This window comes from Balaenoptera musculus, chromosome 19 (genome assembly GCF_009873245.2).
Source record: "Balaenoptera musculus isolate JJ_BM4_2016_0621 chromosome 19, mBalMus1.pri.v3, whole genome shotgun sequence".
NCBI classification, from domain to species: domain Eukaryota; kingdom Metazoa; phylum Chordata; class Mammalia; order Artiodactyla; family Balaenopteridae; genus Balaenoptera; species Balaenoptera musculus.
Window position 1 is genome coordinate 56,915,856 of NC_045803.1, and position 16,017 is coordinate 56,931,872.

At 56.7% G+C, this 16,017-nt stretch overlaps 1 protein-coding gene and 1 long non-coding RNA gene across 5 annotated transcripts in view; one reads left to right on the top strand and one right to left on the bottom strand.

Annotated features, from left to right (window-relative positions):
• The window catches only part of GSE1 (Gse1 coiled-coil protein), a 423,047-nt gene that overhangs the window by 34,030 nt on the left and 373,000 nt on the right, over positions 1–16,017 (top strand). The window lies entirely within an intron of this gene.
• On the bottom strand, positions 1,847–7,251 carry LOC118884699. Its single transcript, XR_005017358.1, has 3 exons — positions 6,897–7,251; positions 5,442–5,563; positions 1,847–3,694 (listed from the first exon to the last, which is right to left on the bottom strand). It is a non-coding gene; the product is annotated as an uncharacterized LOC118884699 (long non-coding RNA).

The window sequence follows — 16,017 nt, forward strand, 5'->3', positions numbered from 1 at the left end:
GTCCCCATCCCAGGGCCTCACTCAAGGAGCGCCCTGTCCAGGCCGGGTTAGCCCTGTGGGAGAAGGTCCAGCTAGGGTCCTTGGGGACAGAGGGTGTTCAGGAGGGTCCCAGGTGCCTGGGCCCACGTGTAGCGTGGAGCATCGACTGGCTGGTGACTGGACGAGCCGGCTGTGTCCCTGGGGTCCGGCCCTGCGGCATCTCTGGTTCCCTCCGGATCTGGGTTCTGAGCTCCGATGGAGGGGGCCACACCACGTGGCTGGGCCTCGTCCCGAGGTGTCTCAGCGGCTGCTTCTCTACCCGACGCAGGCGCGTCAGCCCGATTCCCCGGGGGACACGCGAGCGGGTGCCCGCTGCTGGGCCCGGCACTGTCTCTGACCTGCAGGTCCTCCCACGCAGCCCTCCACTCGGACACTGATGTCCTGCTGCTTCCTCTCCTAAGCCCTCAGGTCCTTGCCCCACACCACCCATCCCCTCTCCGTGATTCCACCAGAAACTTCGGTGCCTCTAGACCAGGCTTGGCCAACTTTTTGTTGAAGGACCAGGTAGTAAATATTTTAGGCTTTGCGGGCCAGTCTCTGGTCTCTGCTGCATTTTCTTCTCTGTTATTTATTTATTCTGTCCAATTCTTTAACGTGAAATGTAAAAACCATTCTCAGCTCGGCTGGCCGGTGGGTTGTGGTTTGCCGCGGCCTCCTGCGGACCAGCCGGGTGGGATGTGGGTTGGCTGTGCATCACCCGCGTCTGAAGTTTTTGTTTTCCGAGCACAGACCTGCTGAGCTGCACACATATATTGGCTCTGTTAACTCGGACAACAGCCCCATGATGGGCACTGTGAACCCATTTCACAGGTGAGGAAACTGAGGCACAGGGAGATGAGAGAACCAGCCTGTGGTCTCACAGCGGGTCAGGGCAGCACCGGCATTTGAACCCAGGCCATCAGTGTCTGTCTCAACCACGGTGCCTCACCATGTGGCTTTTGGCGCCCAGCTTCTCTGCCGCCTACCCCTACCTGGATTATTTTGGATGTAAAGGAAGCCCGGATTCTATTCCTGGCTTTTTCTGGGTCTCTCTTGGCCCCCCGGCTGGCCTGCGTCCCCATTGACATTTGCCTCCTCCCAACCTGTCCCCGTCACCTTCACTTGCCCCACATTAGGGAGATACCCTCTGGAGCAACTCAAAGTTCCAGAAATGGCTTCGGCAGCACCTGCTTCTTCATGGCCAGCCCTCAGGTCACACAAGGCAGAGCAGTGTCCCTTCAGCTGCTTGGCCCACATTCTGTAACCTTATATCTAAGCCACATGGGCTTGGCCACGGCACGTGACTGAGGTGGGGAGTAGGAGCCCCAAGCCGTCAGCCCGACATTGCCCGCTGGACTTGTCCTGGTGGTAGGGGCAGCTGTGGCTGAAGGGTCACTGGGAGAGGTTGTCCCTTGCCACTGATCAGGCACAGAAAGTGACCCCTTGGCGTCCTGAAGCTTTGGGCCACCAGAGGCTGGTTCTGAACTTTCTGGCCTCCCAGGGTGCTGTCAAAAAGACTGGGAATTTTGGACAGGTGATTCAAATGAGAGAGAACACAAATAATATATGGGGAAATAGTTACATAAAAACTATTAAAATATCAGAAAAAATAAGACTTGGTGCTGGTGAATTTGCAAAACATGGCTCATTTGTATTGCCGGTGGCAGCGCACAAATCCGTATCATATTGTCTGTTCCCCAAACCATTTGTCAATGTGTATCCAGGGCTTTTAAAGACACTCCATACTTTGGCCCAATAATCCCATTTCTAGAAATGCATCCAAAGGAATGAACTTGCAAGAATGAAAACGATAAGACACACAAAGATGTTCTTTGCACTGTTATTTATAGTGGTGGGGAAATTCTGAACATCCAACAATAAAATACAGTTAGGCAAACTGTTGTGTACCCCTGGGGGTGGAATATTCTGTGGCTTTAAAATGACAGCCATGGAGCCCATTTCAACACAGAGAAGCTGATGATCTAATGCTGAGTCAAAATAAGCAGAGCACAAAATTGTACACGTGTCTTGATTACAGCCTTAAAGAAATATGTCCGTGTAAGCCCAGGCTGGAAGAGGACTTGGAATGCTGGTACGGCTGTGTTCACAAGGTGATGGGACCCCCTCCCATTGAAACACGCGTTAATGCTATCACCGAGTTGTCTTAGTGTTAAATGTGAGGCAGGCATTTCCGTGCCATGTGACCTTGGACAGGCCGCTGGCTGTGTCAGCCTCGCTTCCACCGTCTGTGAAATGGGGCGGCACCTCTACAGCTGCCCTTGGGGTTATGGGAACCGGAGGGGCCTGCCTTGCAAGGCCTTTATGGGTGACACCTTGTTGTCCTGTGTGGAGCTGGATTGTCACCATCGAGCCTAAGGAGGCCAGTAGTGAGGGTGGAGGGGCTTAGACCAGGCCCCCCTGCCAGGTGAACCAGGGAGCCTGGCCTCTGATATTGAGGACCTACGAGGTGGGTGTGGGGTAGCCTCTCCAAGGCCACCCAGCTCCTGAGACTTGGAGCTGGGAGCTGCCCCAGGCCCTTTCCTTGGCTTTGATGCCGCCTCATGGGGTAGAGCATTTCAGATAGGGCTTCCTTCCTGGGAGCCAATGGGATCTTTGAACTCTTGGATCTCATGCGACAAGAGGGCTGAAAGCTTCTGTGTCACCTTGGTGCCAGTGTCGCTTGACACATGGCCTGTCAAATGGCTTCCGTTTGGTGGAGGATTCCTGTCGTGGGCTGAGTTGTATCCCCGCCACAAATTCCTATGTTGAACTGTTAACCCTAGCACCTTAGAATGTGACTGTATTTGACTATATTTGGGTCTTTACAGAGGTCATTAGGGTGGGCCCTGATCCAATAGGGCTAGTGTCCTTGTAAGAAGAAGAGATTAGGACACAGACACACACAGAGGGAAAACCCCGTGAGATATACAGGGAGAAGATGGTCCTCTACAAGCCAAGGAGAGAGGCCTTGGAAGGAACCAAACCTGTCAACAACCTTGGTCTCCAACTTCCAGCCTCCAGAATTGTGAGAAAAATACATCTCTATTGGTTGAATCTGCCAGCCTGGTACTTGGTTACGGCAGCCTGAGCAATGGACGTCCATAGGGGTGTCCCGCACCCACAGGGTGATAGCTGAGCGTGTTCAGCAGTGTGTGAAGGGGGCTGTCCGGGTTTTATTAACTGCACCTTATGGTTGGACGTTTAGACGGTTTCCCCCACTATTATAAATAACAGTGCAAAGAACATCTTCCTGCACGTTCACAGTTTTCATGCTCGTAGGGTACATTTCCAGAAGTGTCCCAGGGCCAGGGCTGCTGCATATGGCTGTTCACCACCCCTAGTGCATTAGTCAGCAAGGCTGGTCCCTCCGCGTGAGGAAGACCCCCCAGGCCGGGAGAGCCCAGAGCCTGGGCTCACACCCAGCAGGAGTGCCCTCCAGGGGACCACACGACCTTGAAGGTCATCTTCTGGGCTCTGGCTCTGAGCTGAGGTTCTTGTAGGGGCGGGGAGCGTTGGAGGAGCCCCTCGGCCGGGGCTGGGAAGACCGGCGTCCGCGGGCAGCTCAGGCTCACAGGCTCCGGGGGCGGAGGTCAGCCGGCTGTTCGCAGCTGCGCCAAGCCAGTCGTGTGGGAACGGAGGCCTCGGTCGTCCCCACAGAGATTTTCTGTGGCTGCTTCTGGGGGAGAGAGAGAGGGAGAGAGAGAGAGAGCTGTGAAGCGAGGTGGAGGCCATCCCCAGGCGCCTCTTGCCAGGCTGGGAGCTGGCACCGGCGTCCTCCCTCCGGGTACATAATATCCCATAATAAGCTCTGGCTGTTAGGAGTCCAGAGACAGAAAAAAGATTGACATCATGCAAGTGTTGGGTTCGGTGAGTGGAGTGCCCGCTGGCCCCTTCGCCATGTTAGCGGCTTCTGTCCACCTGGAGAGGCCTGCTCGGGGGGTCAACGCCTCGAGGGACAGTGCTGGGGCCCGGTGTACCCCCAGGTTCGTGTCCACCCAGACCTGTGAATGTGCCCTTATTTGGAGATAAGGTCTTTGCAGATGTGATCAAGTTAGGATGAGGTCACTGGATGAGGGTGGCCCTGAATCCACTGCCTGGTGTCCTTATAAGACGAGGGGAATTTGGACCCTGGCAGAGAGGATGGTAGGCGGAGACGGACACGCACACAGAGGCCACGTGAAGATGCAGGAGAATGGGAAGGATGCAGCTACAAGCCAAGGGCCGTCAAGGATGGCTGGCAGCCACTAGAAGCTAGAAAAGGCAGGACGGATCCTCCCCTAGAGCCTTTGAAAAGGGTGTGGCCCTGCCGATACCTTGATTTCAAACTTCTCCAAACCGAGCAAACGAATTTCTGTTGTTTAAGCCACCTGGTTTGTCATAATTAGTTATGGCAGCCCTGGGACGCCAGTGCACTCGCCCGGTGGTCCTTCCCTTCTTTCTCCCTCCATGGCCTGGCACGTCCCTCTTACAGCCTGCGAGTCCCAAGAGATGAGCGCGGCTTTCACACGCCTTGTCTCCTTGGTGGGGCAGGCCGTGGGCCGGCACACAGTAGGTGCTCAGTAAAGGTTTGCTGAGTGGATGAGAGGGGCAGGGGCTGGGGCAGGAGGAGAAGGGAAGCGGTGACTTTCAGAGATGACCCTGTGGCCGGCAGGGGGTGGGGGGCGGGGGCGGGGGCGGGCCCTCCCCCTCCCCTCCCCTCCCCTCCCCTCCCCTCCCCTCCCCTCCCTCTCCTCCCCTCCCCTCCCCTCTCCTCCCCTCCCCTCCCCTCCCCTCTCCTCCCCTCCCCTCCCCTCTCCTCTCCTCCCCTCCCCTCCCCTTCCCATGCTTGCCCCGTCCTTTTTGTCCCGCCTTGGCTTCAGGGGAGGGGAGAGGGTGGGGAGGGCGCTGTGCCAGTCTCAGGCCCGGCCAGTGCCCACTGCTCCTGTCCCTCTCCTGCCTCTTGCTGGCCGTCCGGCTTTGGGCGACTTACCAGACCCCAGTTTCCCCCAGTGTAAAATGGGTCTGCAGCACCCCTTCTTCGGGTCATCTTGGGAAATAAGCCAGTTGGCCTGTGGAAGGCAGCGTGGTGGACGTCTGCGTGGATCTCGACAAAGGCTGGTTCGGTTGGGGAGCAGCTGGGCCAGCCGAGGGAGGAAGGAGGGTGGAGGGCGCCCACGGAGGAGGGAGGAGGGCGCAGTGGTTGAGGGCGTGGTGTTGGAGGGCAGGCCCTGTGTGGGCCCTCGGCTGTACCATTTCTATCCTGGGCTAGCTGACTCTCTGGCTCAGTTTCCCCGCGTGGAAAATGGGGGCAGTGAAAGCACCAACCTCACAGGTGACTGGGTGTGAAGGGGACAGGGAACCTTGCACAGGCTCTCCAAGCCTGCACCTCAGGTGATGAGGGGAGAGGGCGGGAGAGGGTGCCTGATGGACAGGACATTCCGTACCTGTGGAATCGGCTTGTCTTCATTTCTGGGCTGCATTTGGAGCTGAGGAGCAAAGTGCTGGCCGGGCAAACCAGAGGAAGCTTCTAGGTACAAAAGCCTTTGCATCTGAAGGTTGGTCGTCCCTTGAAAGAGCCATGCAGAATGTGACCAGGTGGGAGCCTGAAGGTCCCTGAGCCATCCACGCCTCCCCTCTGTGCTTTTGAGTAGGGGGACCCAGGCTCAGAGGGAACGTGATGTGTGGGAGAGGTGATGCTGGTTCAGACCCGCGCTCTGCCCCTGGCCTGCCCTGGTTTGTGTACTGAGGAGTGAGTGAAACTGGGGTCGCCCCTGCACCCGTGCGTCTCCCTGCTGGGACCCGGCACACGCGTCGGGAAACGTCTGGCAGGGGTCAGAGGGCGGTCTGCACTGTGGAAGCGAGGCATCCTGCTGGGCATGGAGACCACCCCCCCACCCCGCCTATCTGGGGACCGGGGCCTGTCTCATCACTGTGTATCCCTCGGGTTGGGAATGGGCAGCTCTCCAGGAAGGCATCTTTTCCTGTTGTCACTTCTTTCCTTCCTGCGTTTTCCAAGATGGCATAGAGAGCCCCCCGTGTGCCAGCTGCAGCCGCAAGATCATAGGACCCCATCCTTGTTCCCCCGAGACCACCAGAAGGGCCGTGTTATGCCCATTGCACAGATGGGCTACTGAACCCTGCCAGGCTGGTGTTTCCCTTTCTCTGTTTCTTGCCTGGGTCAGGGAAGGCCGGCTCCCCTGGTGGCCTGGCCCTGCAGGGGACAGGTGGGCGGCACCTCCCAGGGTGGCCCCAGCCTGTGGGAGGGGGATTCCTGCTGCTATTTTCAGCCACTCCAGGGAGACCCTGGGCTGCTGCCACCCGCCACGGTCCACGGCTGTCCGGACTGGCCTGTGGGTCTCGCGTGATGTTGGAGTATCCTCCTGGCCCGGGAGGGGCCGGCACCCCTGCACTCAGCCCCTCACCCCTTTCCTGGAGGCAGAGGGGGGCATCCCATGGCGCGTCCCCCACCCCTCTGGGCTGGAGGCAACTCAGTGTTAACCCCGTGCCTGGGTTTCCCGAGCCCCGTTGGGGCCCCCCTCTCCAGTGGGTGGCTGTAAAAATAGCACTTGCTTTCAGTTAGGAGCTGGGGGCGGCGGGGGCCCAGTTTCCCTGCTCCTGGAGGAATTACCAGCCCACATGTTGCCAGGAGCCTTGGCTGGGAGAGGCAAGCGCGGCTCCAAGCCGGCGAGCGGGCGGCGGCACAGATGGAAACTCGATCCCGGCTCAGCAGACTGTTTGATTTATTTTAAAATCAAGCAGATGGTTGCTGCAGGGGTTTGTTTAAGTTCAGCTCCGAGCCGGGCCCGTGGCCAGGAGCCTCGGGGCAGCTGCGCCAGAAATTTTTCAATGACTTTGGTCGTCAAACCACCTCTTCCCTCCCTTTTGAACTTGAGCCTCACCACACACATGTCGGCGGCCGCGCGCGCCTTCTCCGCGCGGCCCGGCTGCTCCCGGCTCGCCGGTCCTCCCTTTGTCTCGCTGCCGCCACCTCTGTCTTTGTCCTCCTGTCTCGCTCTGGCCCCGGCCCCGTGTGTCTCCCGCTTTCTGGGCCTCTCTGGGTGTCCTCACCGCTCCCGTTCGCAGGGAACCTTCCCACGTCTCCCTCGCGGCTCCCCGTTTTCCTCCGGCGGCTCCCTCCCCCCGCTGCAGGCACGTGGGAGAACAGCCAACCTCTGTGGCCACTCAGCGTCCTCCGGGCTGCCCCCTCTGCGAGACGCGGTGGCTGGGAACGCCAGGCCCCGACCGTAAAATCCTGGAGGAGACCAGCCCTCCGAGGTCAAGCGGCCCAGCCCCCGCCCGGGGCACGGAGGCCGGCGGCCCGCAGCTGTCCCCGCTGGGCGGCGGGTGGCCTGGGCACGTCTGAGGAGCCCACTGTGTGGCCGTGTGGCTGGGGAGGCCAGCTGGGGGCCGCCAGCGGGGTTCATGCTCCCCCCACCGTGTGCCCCCCCCAAACGGCTGGTGAACAGGCCAACTTACATTCCCCTGCTCCCCCAGAGTGACTAATTGGTCCCCTGTTCACATGGCCAGCAGGCTCTCCAGCCCCAGATCCCCCAGCCAGGGCTGCCCGGCCTCATCCCCTAAGGGGCCCAGCACCCACTGCCCTGCTTCCTAAACAAACCAAGGCTTTAAATAGCGGCCAGCCCTGTAAATAACCCCAGGTCCTCAAGGAGCGCTCTCCGGGAGGGTGGAGCGCGGCCCCCAGTCACCCCGGCACCACGGCGGGGGTGGGGAGCGCCGATGGCACGCGGCCCCTGGCCTGGGCTGGGGGCCAGGCCTCATGGCGGGCCCTGGGTGGGGCTGAGATGTTTTTCTGCCTCTGGCTGCAGTGGCTGGCTCTCTGGTTGATCTGCTGGGTGCTGACTCAGCTGCCCCTCCTGGTCCCTGCCCCCCAGGGTCACCCCTGACTGGCTGGCCCGCCTCAGGGAGGACAGGAGAGGCCTACACCCAGCTGGCCACGTTGCAGCCGAGGGTCCGCCGGGGGGACCTGGAGGAGAGGCCAGGATGCTGGTTCCACATCTCCCCTCCTCTTGGCCGCGTCCGTGCCGACAGGGGACCTGGCCGGGCCCCCAGTGCCCCTCCGCCTCCTCTGGGGTCCTCAGTGGAACGACCTCACGTGCTTTAGGGTGGAGGCCCCAGCCTCTTCCTCCCTTAACCTCTGCCCCGAACCGGGTCCAGGGAGACCTTGGGGACAGACTTGTCGAGAGCGGCAGCGTGTGGAGCCCAGCCCCGACTCGGGGCCAGAGCAGGACTCCTGCATCCCTCGCCTGCCAGCGAGTTGGTGAAGTGGTCGTAGGTCCGTGGCCTCCACAGGGGATATTTTCACATCCCAGCGCAAGTGCATTCGTTCTCTGGGGCATCGTGGAGGGTGGAAACCAGCCCACCAGCAGCTTTAAATTTTGAAAAAACTCTGCCAAGAGGTTTACATCTATTTTCCAAACAGCCGATTCCCACTGCCCCCCTTTAGCCATGCACCAGCATCTCTGTCAGATCAGTTTGAAAATTGTAATGATTTTAGCTCCCCCTGGAGCAGCCCGGGGAGCTGAAAACGTGGCCCAATTAAAAAATGCATCCCGGCTTGCTGCGGGGACTGGGCGTGTGGAGGTGGTTCCCGTCGAAAATGCTCCCTGGGAGATGGGGAAGCTTTCGTTTATTTATTTTCTGTCTCATTGGTCCCCCTCCTGCGCTGGCCCTCCCCACGCAGAGGTCTGGATCCACCACAGGGCTTCATTCATACCGTGATTTTTCTTCTCCTGTTTCTAGTTTAATTTTTGTGTAAGAAAGAGAAAACAAAATTTTAAAAAATGATATACTGTGTATCCCCAAAGCATGTTTGTGAAATGTCTCAGAACTTCATTTTCTAGGTGGTTTTACCAGGTTGATGTTTTGGTTCGTTTTCTGATGAGTTGTACGAAGGAGAAGTTGGTTTACTGGGCAGGCAGGCATCAAAGCGATCACACCCATGTGTGTATCTCAGGAAAACACAGAAAAATGCCTTTAGAGCTACCAGTGTTATAGATTATAAAATCTTCAAACTGCTAAACTTGATGACGGCCAAATGGGGCCGGCACCATTTTTTTGTTGTTGTTTTTTACACTTCCTTATTGTGTAAAAAATAAACACCATGTAAAATTTACCACTGTAACCATTTTGAAGGGTCCAGTCTAGTGGCGTTAAGTATGTTCACACTGTTGTGTAAACATCACCACCATCTAGTTCCAGAACTTTCTCATCACCCTGAGCAGAAACTCCATACCCATTTCCAGTACCATTTTCAAGATGTTCTGAGGCAGAGACACTGCCCAGGCCCCACAGGGCACATTCAGAGGGTTCCTGTGTAGGGACACAGTGGAGAGAACAAAGGAGCAGAAAGCCGTGGCAGAAAATTGTGCGCTCATGACAGCGGTGAATATGGAGAGAGAGAGAGAGTGAGGAGTGGTGAAGTGAGGGAAGAGGGGGTTTGGGGGACAGAGGAGAGGTTCCCGGAGCCAAACTCTTAAAAAAAAAAAGCCCTCGGTCTGGTTGGCAGCCGAGGAACATTGTTATATTTGGGTTGAGCTGGAGGCTCTACAGATTAGCATGGTCTGGTCCGGGTCCAGTTTAGCTTAGTTCGTTTCTATTCCCACTCTCTGGTTTCCTGGATGCCCAGCCCTTGGTGGGATCCAGAAGCTCCACCATTCATTCCATGAAGGTCTGTTGAGTGCCCACTATGTGTGGGGCACTGTTCTGAGTAAGGAAGACAGCTCTGAACAAGACAGACCTGCCTCTGCTCCCCCAGCCCTCCCCTATCAAGTTTACCTTCTGCTGCCGGAGCTGACTGAGAAGAAGAAAGGGAACAAATATGAAACCAGCTTATCATCGTGGAGATGGTGAGGGCTGGAGGGAGTCGGGAAGCAGGGTCCATGTGGGGGTTGACTAACGGATGCTGTGGTTGGGAGGTACAAGGGGCAGGCCAGGTGAGGAGTGGTGCTGGCAGAGGGAACAGAAAAGGGGTCCGTGAAGGGGCCCTGATGGGAAATGAGCTTGAGGTTTTGTAGGTAAAGCAGGAGGCTGGCATGGCTGGAGCGGATGAATAGGGAGGAAGGAGAGCCCGAGGGGAGGTCCGAGAGGCCAGTGGGGCTGGAGGACATGGAGCCTTGAGAGTTTCAAGTGGGAAGGGGATCTATTGGGGCAGTTCCCCAGGGAAATGTGACCTGATTCATGTAACGCCCCTCTCTCTGGCTGCTGAGTGGGGAGCAGGCTGGAGGGGGCAGGCATGGACATGGCATCAGAGAATACACTGAGTCCCATCAAGGTCCACTTCTTCCCCTTTCACTTGCCCTTTGATCATTCTGACTGCTTCATGGAGAGTCTCAGGCTGTCTTTAATGCCTCCCGAACACTTGCTGTATAAGTTATCTACTGCTGTGTGACAAAATACACCAAAACGTTGCAGCTTGGAACAACAATTATTTGTTTTCTCACCGTTTCTGTGGGGAGTGGCTCAGGGGGGTGTTTCTGGCTCCAGGTCTCTGATGAGGCTGTAATCAGGATGTTGCCAGGGCTGTGGTCTTTCCTGAAGGTTTGACCGACGTCTCACATGGCTGTTGGCTGGAGGCCTCAGTTCCTTACCATGTGCGTCTCTCCCTAGAGCAGCTGGCATCACCCAGAGCCAGTGACCCACGAGAGAACCAGGAAGGAACTTCTGTGCCTCAAATGACCTGGCCTCAGAAGCCACACGCTGTCACTTCTGCCATGTTCTATTCATTGGAAATGAATCACTAAGTCTGGCCCAAACTCAAGGGCTCTACCTCTTCAAGGGAGGCATGTCAAAGCATCTGTGGACATATTTTTAAACCACTACACTTGCTGATCTCCATTTTTTTTTTGTTTTTGTTTTTGTTTTTGTTTTTGTAGCAATTTCATGTATCTTTATTTATTTATGGCTGTGTTGGGTCTTTGTTTCTGTGCGAGAGCTTTCTCTAGTTGTGGCAAGCGGGGGCCACTCTTCATCGCGGTGCGCGGGCCTCTCACTATCGCGGCCTCTCTTGTTGCGGAGCACAGGCTCCAGACGCGCAGGCTCAGTAATTGTGGCACACGGGCCCAGCTGCTCCGTGGCATGTGGGATCTTCCCAGACCAGGGCCCGAACCCGTGTCCCCTGCATCGGCAGGCAGACTCTCAACCACTGCGCCACCAGGGAAGCCCTGATCTCCATTTTTAATAGGGAGAGAATAGGCCTTGGGTCCCGAGCCTTCACTGGGAGTAGTATTTGGCTAAAACTGAATAGCATTGCTTCGTTTTCACAGTATATATTTTTAGGGTTACTTTCTATTTGTGTTGTTTAATACTGATTTTCCTTTTAGGGTACTCATGTACATTTTAAATTTATTTAAGCTTAAACAGTGAGTTGACTTAAGGAAGATCATGAAGTAAGAAAAACTAAGTAGAATTAAGAGTGGGAGGTGGAACATGACGGCCATGGGTGGGGCCTGCGGGCAGCAGAGTGGCTGAGAGTGCAGGCTCTGGGTTTGAATCCTGCCTCAGCTGCCTGGAGCTGTGACCGTGGGTAATAATCTAACCTCTTTGGGCCTCAGTTTCCCCCTTGATAAAGTGAGGGAGCAGCCTGCTGCCTGGGCTGTTGTGGAGCCCAGGTAGAGTCTCCACAGAAGGGCTTGGCATGGGGCCGGGTAGGGAGTAAGGGCCCCATGAGTGTCCCCTGCTAGGAGATGACACATGCTTTCAGCCTCACCACACAGTCTGCAGGGCTCTCTTGACGCCCCTGCTGTGTGTGTGTGTAGCTGGAGGACCAAGGAGATACCACCCCTCCCCTCTGCTCACTCAGAGCAGTGGTGGCACTTGTTGGTGAGGGTGGGGAAGACTCTGGGGGGGGGGTTCTTCATCTGGTCAGAAAACTGAGGTTACCCATGAAGTAACCTCATAAGTAACCTAAGCAGTGGTCATCCTCCCCATCCAGTTGCCTGCCTGCCCGCCCGCCCATCCACCCATCCACCCATCCACCCATCCACCCATCCACCCATCCACCCATCCACCCATCCATCCATCCATCCATCCATCCATCCATCTATCCATCCATCCATCCTTCCTTCCACCCATCCATCCTCCATCGACGCATCTTTTCTGTTCTTCCATCCAGTCGCGTGCATGTATGCTTCCAATCTTCCTTCCTTCCATCCATCCATCCATCCAACCATCCAACCATCCAACCATCCATCCATCTAACCATTCACCCACCCATCCATCCATTTTTCTTTCCATTATCAACACATGCATCCATCACCCATCTTTCCATCCACCCATCTGCCTTTCCTTCCTTCTTCCGTCCATTCATATCTCTGTTTTACTTGATTCCTTCGTTCTCTTTGTCCATCTATCCATTCATCTTTTTTTCCCTCTGGGCATCCATCCACCTGTCCATCCATCTATCCATCCATCCTTCCATCCATCCATCCATTTTTCCTTCCTTTCATCCATCCATCTGTCCAATTCATCTGTCCATCGGTCTGTCCATCCAACAGGCACTGGATTTTTTTTTCAAATAAACTTATTTATTTATTTTTGGCTGCGTTTGGTCTTTGTTGCTGCGCACGGGCTTTCTCTAGTTGTGGCGAGTGGGGGCTACTCTTCGTTGTGGTGCACAGCCTTCTCATTGCAGTGGTTTCTCTTGTTGTGGAGCACGGGCTCTAGGCGCGCGGGCTTCAGTAGTTGTGGCACGCGGGCTCAGTCATTGTGGCTCGCAGGCTCTAGAGCGCAGGCTCAGTAGTTGTGGCGCACGGACTTAGTTGCTCTGCGGCATGTGGGATCTTCCTGGACCAGGGATTGAACCCGTGTCCCCTGCATTGGCAGGCGGATTCGTAACCACTGCACCACCAGGGAAGTCCAGGCATGGGAGTTTGCACTGAGGATGTAGCAATGAACAAAACAGCCCCTGCCATCAGAGAGTTCCTGGCAGTCAGGAGGCCTGTACGTTGTGAAGGACCTGAGAGGAGATGGTGGGTTATCCTGTAACGGTGTAGTGAGCACCTGCTGTATGCAGCATTGTGATCAGCGAAGGCAAAGACATGAGGACCTCACAATGGGTGTGTCTGTTGGACAGAGGGTGTCAAAAGGGGGCGTGATCAGTTCTGCCTTGCAAGGGAGGGAATACCTGAAGGGCTCTTGAGGGATGTGCAGGAGTTGGCCGGGTAGGGGAGGGAGAAAGGGTGATTCAGGTGGCGGGAGCTGCACAGGCAAGTCTGGGGACATTTACACCGTTGAGGAGCGCCTGTGGGAGTCATGGAGGAGGACTTGGAGATTGTGGCCAGAGTGAGCGGTGGTTGGGCCACTTGAGGGAAACCTTGGGAGTTGGGGCGGAAAAGCATAGGCAGAGAACATGGGAGGGGGGTCATTTCAGGCCAGCTGGGACTCCAGACGTATGCTAGCTCTGCGATGAGCCCCAGGAGAAGGGGACTCATTCATTCACTCACTCACTCACTCACTTATTCACCCAGCATTTCCTGCACGCTGGCCGTGTCCTGGCGCAGGGGATACAGCAGGAAACAAGACGGGCAGGGTCCTGCCCTCACAGGCTCACAGTCTAATCGGAGGCCTCAGACGTTAAACCTAAATCAGTGCCACGAGATTTCCCTGCTGGGTAGTGAGAAGTGCGTAGTGGATAAAATACTGCAGGAGAGGGGGATGGGGGGGATGGCCTCTCCCAGGAGGGGGCACTTAAGCAGAGGGGCAGTGGGGAGAGAGTAGCTTCCAGGCAGAGGGAACAGCACGCACAAAGGCCCTGTGGTGGGTGCGAGCCTGGCCTGCTGGAGGAGGTGGTGCCCATTCCAGGCTCTCAAGCACCCCTGTCACTTGGCTTGTGGTGAGGAGTGAATAGATTACAGGGGTGACGTCAAGAAGTCAGAGACGGAGAGGGCTTTACCAGGATTTGGGGTTTTTTTTTCCTGTGGGTGCTGGGGAGCCACTGAAGGTTGTTGAGCGGGGGAGGCTTGTAAGCATTGTTCTTGGGCAGCAACGTGCAGGATGGCCGGGACGGGGAGGCCAAAGCTCTGGGGCCGGAAGCTTCTGGGAATGCTGAGTCAGTGCAGTTAATGCCCAGGCTTTAAGGTCAGCCAAGCCTGGGGCTGAATCCCTCCCCTGCCGTGAACTAGTCGTGTGACCCAGGCAAGGTAACTCATGCTCTCTGACAGCCTCGGGTCCTCACCTACAGAATGTGCGTGACGACTGTGCCTGTCTCTGGGGTCGTCATGGAGATGCCAGGAGGTGTGTGTAAGCGGCCTAGTCCCTGCGTGTGTAGGAGCCGCGCATCGATCCTGGCAGCTCCCCAGGCCCCGTGAGAACTGTATATGAGTCGTGGGTAGACGCAGAAGGCAGGAGGGCAGCTCCGCTGTGTCCGACGAGGAGATGTGCAGAGAGATGTCTCAGTTTACCCCGCTGCAAAGGGGCCTGGGGTGTCCCGCCCTCCCCAGAGAGAGAACACGCCCGAAAGAGTTACGCGGCCCCCAGCCCGGCAGCCTGGGTTGAGCTTTGCAGGGCCTGGGCATCCGACAAGCCAAACAACTGTTTTCGCCTCCCTGCAGCGTGGCTGCCAAGTGGAATCGCTTCCACGGTCGGCTCCGGCGGGAGGGGCAGAGGGACACCACCTTCTCCACGAAGGGAGGTCACACGGCCGGGAGTCAGGAGTGCAGCCTGCAGAGTGGGGGTGGTGGGGGGGCATCTCCGGGCCCGGGCTGAGGTCCCCCTAGGCCGGCAGGGCGCCCACCTCGCGGGCTGCCAGAGTGGAGGGAGGCGAGCGGCTGCGTCGCGGGGCACCTCTCCCTGCAGGCATCGGCAGGCTGGAGCCCGCCGCTCTGGCCTTGGCAGGGCGAACACAGAGCGAGTCAGCGCGGCCTCCACGGTGCCAAGGCTGGGAGCAGGCTCGCGGCTCCTGTTCAGCTCCTGCTGTCCTGGGCCTCTGTGCCCGCCTGGCTTCCTCCCCCCGTCCCGGCCCCCCCGCATCCCCACATTCTCTGACAGCGATGGCTAATTAGAGCTAATGTTTATCGGGGGCACTTTCTACGTGCCAAGCACTGTGCAAAATGTTTTCGTGTATCCTAAGTCACTTAACACTCACAAATATCATTCATGTTTTATGGAGAAGGAGACGGAGGCACAGAGAGGTTAAGTAACTTGCCAAAGGTCACACAGCCAGCAAGTAGTAGATAGAGCTGGCTCCAGAATCCATGCTTTTAACTTCTTCACGAGACCACCTCCTACAACCAGTAGTGAGAGTGCAGACCTCAGCCCACAGCCCCAGGTGTACAAGAGATGACCTTTTCCTTAAACCAAAGTAAATCTGAGTATAATTCTTTTGGCCCTTTCCTTGTGGTTGCATGCTGGCTGCCGCAGCTCCAAGCACTACGTTCCCCCAGGATAGCATCCAAAAGCAGGATGGGAAAGGGTAGGGGGCTCCCTTGCCCTTTTCTCTTTGGGGCACGGGTGTTTCCCAGAAGGTTTTTAGCAAACTTAGGTCCACTTTTCCAGGCTTGGCCACATGCCCGGCTGTAATTGCAGGGGTACTGGGAACATGAGTGTCTGACCTTCTCAGACTTTATGCGGAGCAGGCTGTACCATCAAACAAAGAAGGGGGTAGGAATGGCTGGTGGCGGAGCGGCCCTGTCAGCCTGATCTTCAAGCAGCCCTGCACCGTAGGGGATGCTGTCTCCATTTTACAGATAAGGAAACTGAGGCTTAGTGATAGGGGCCTTGTCTGGCCTCCTTTGATCCCATGCTGGCCTTGAGCAGCTGGGCTGGGTGGCTTTCCTCCTTGTTCGTGTTTTAGAGCTGCAACTCCAACTGGGGGTCAGCCTCTGGCAGGCCGGAACAGGGCTTATTTGTCTTTTGGGCATCCTGGTCTGCCTCAGGAATGAGCATCTAGAAGGTTCTAAATCACCTTGTACTGTATTGGAAGGGCTTGTGTTACCCACGCCCCTTTCTGTTTGCAAATGCCACAAACCCAATTCCAAAAGGGCGTTTGTTGCCCCACGTGAGTGG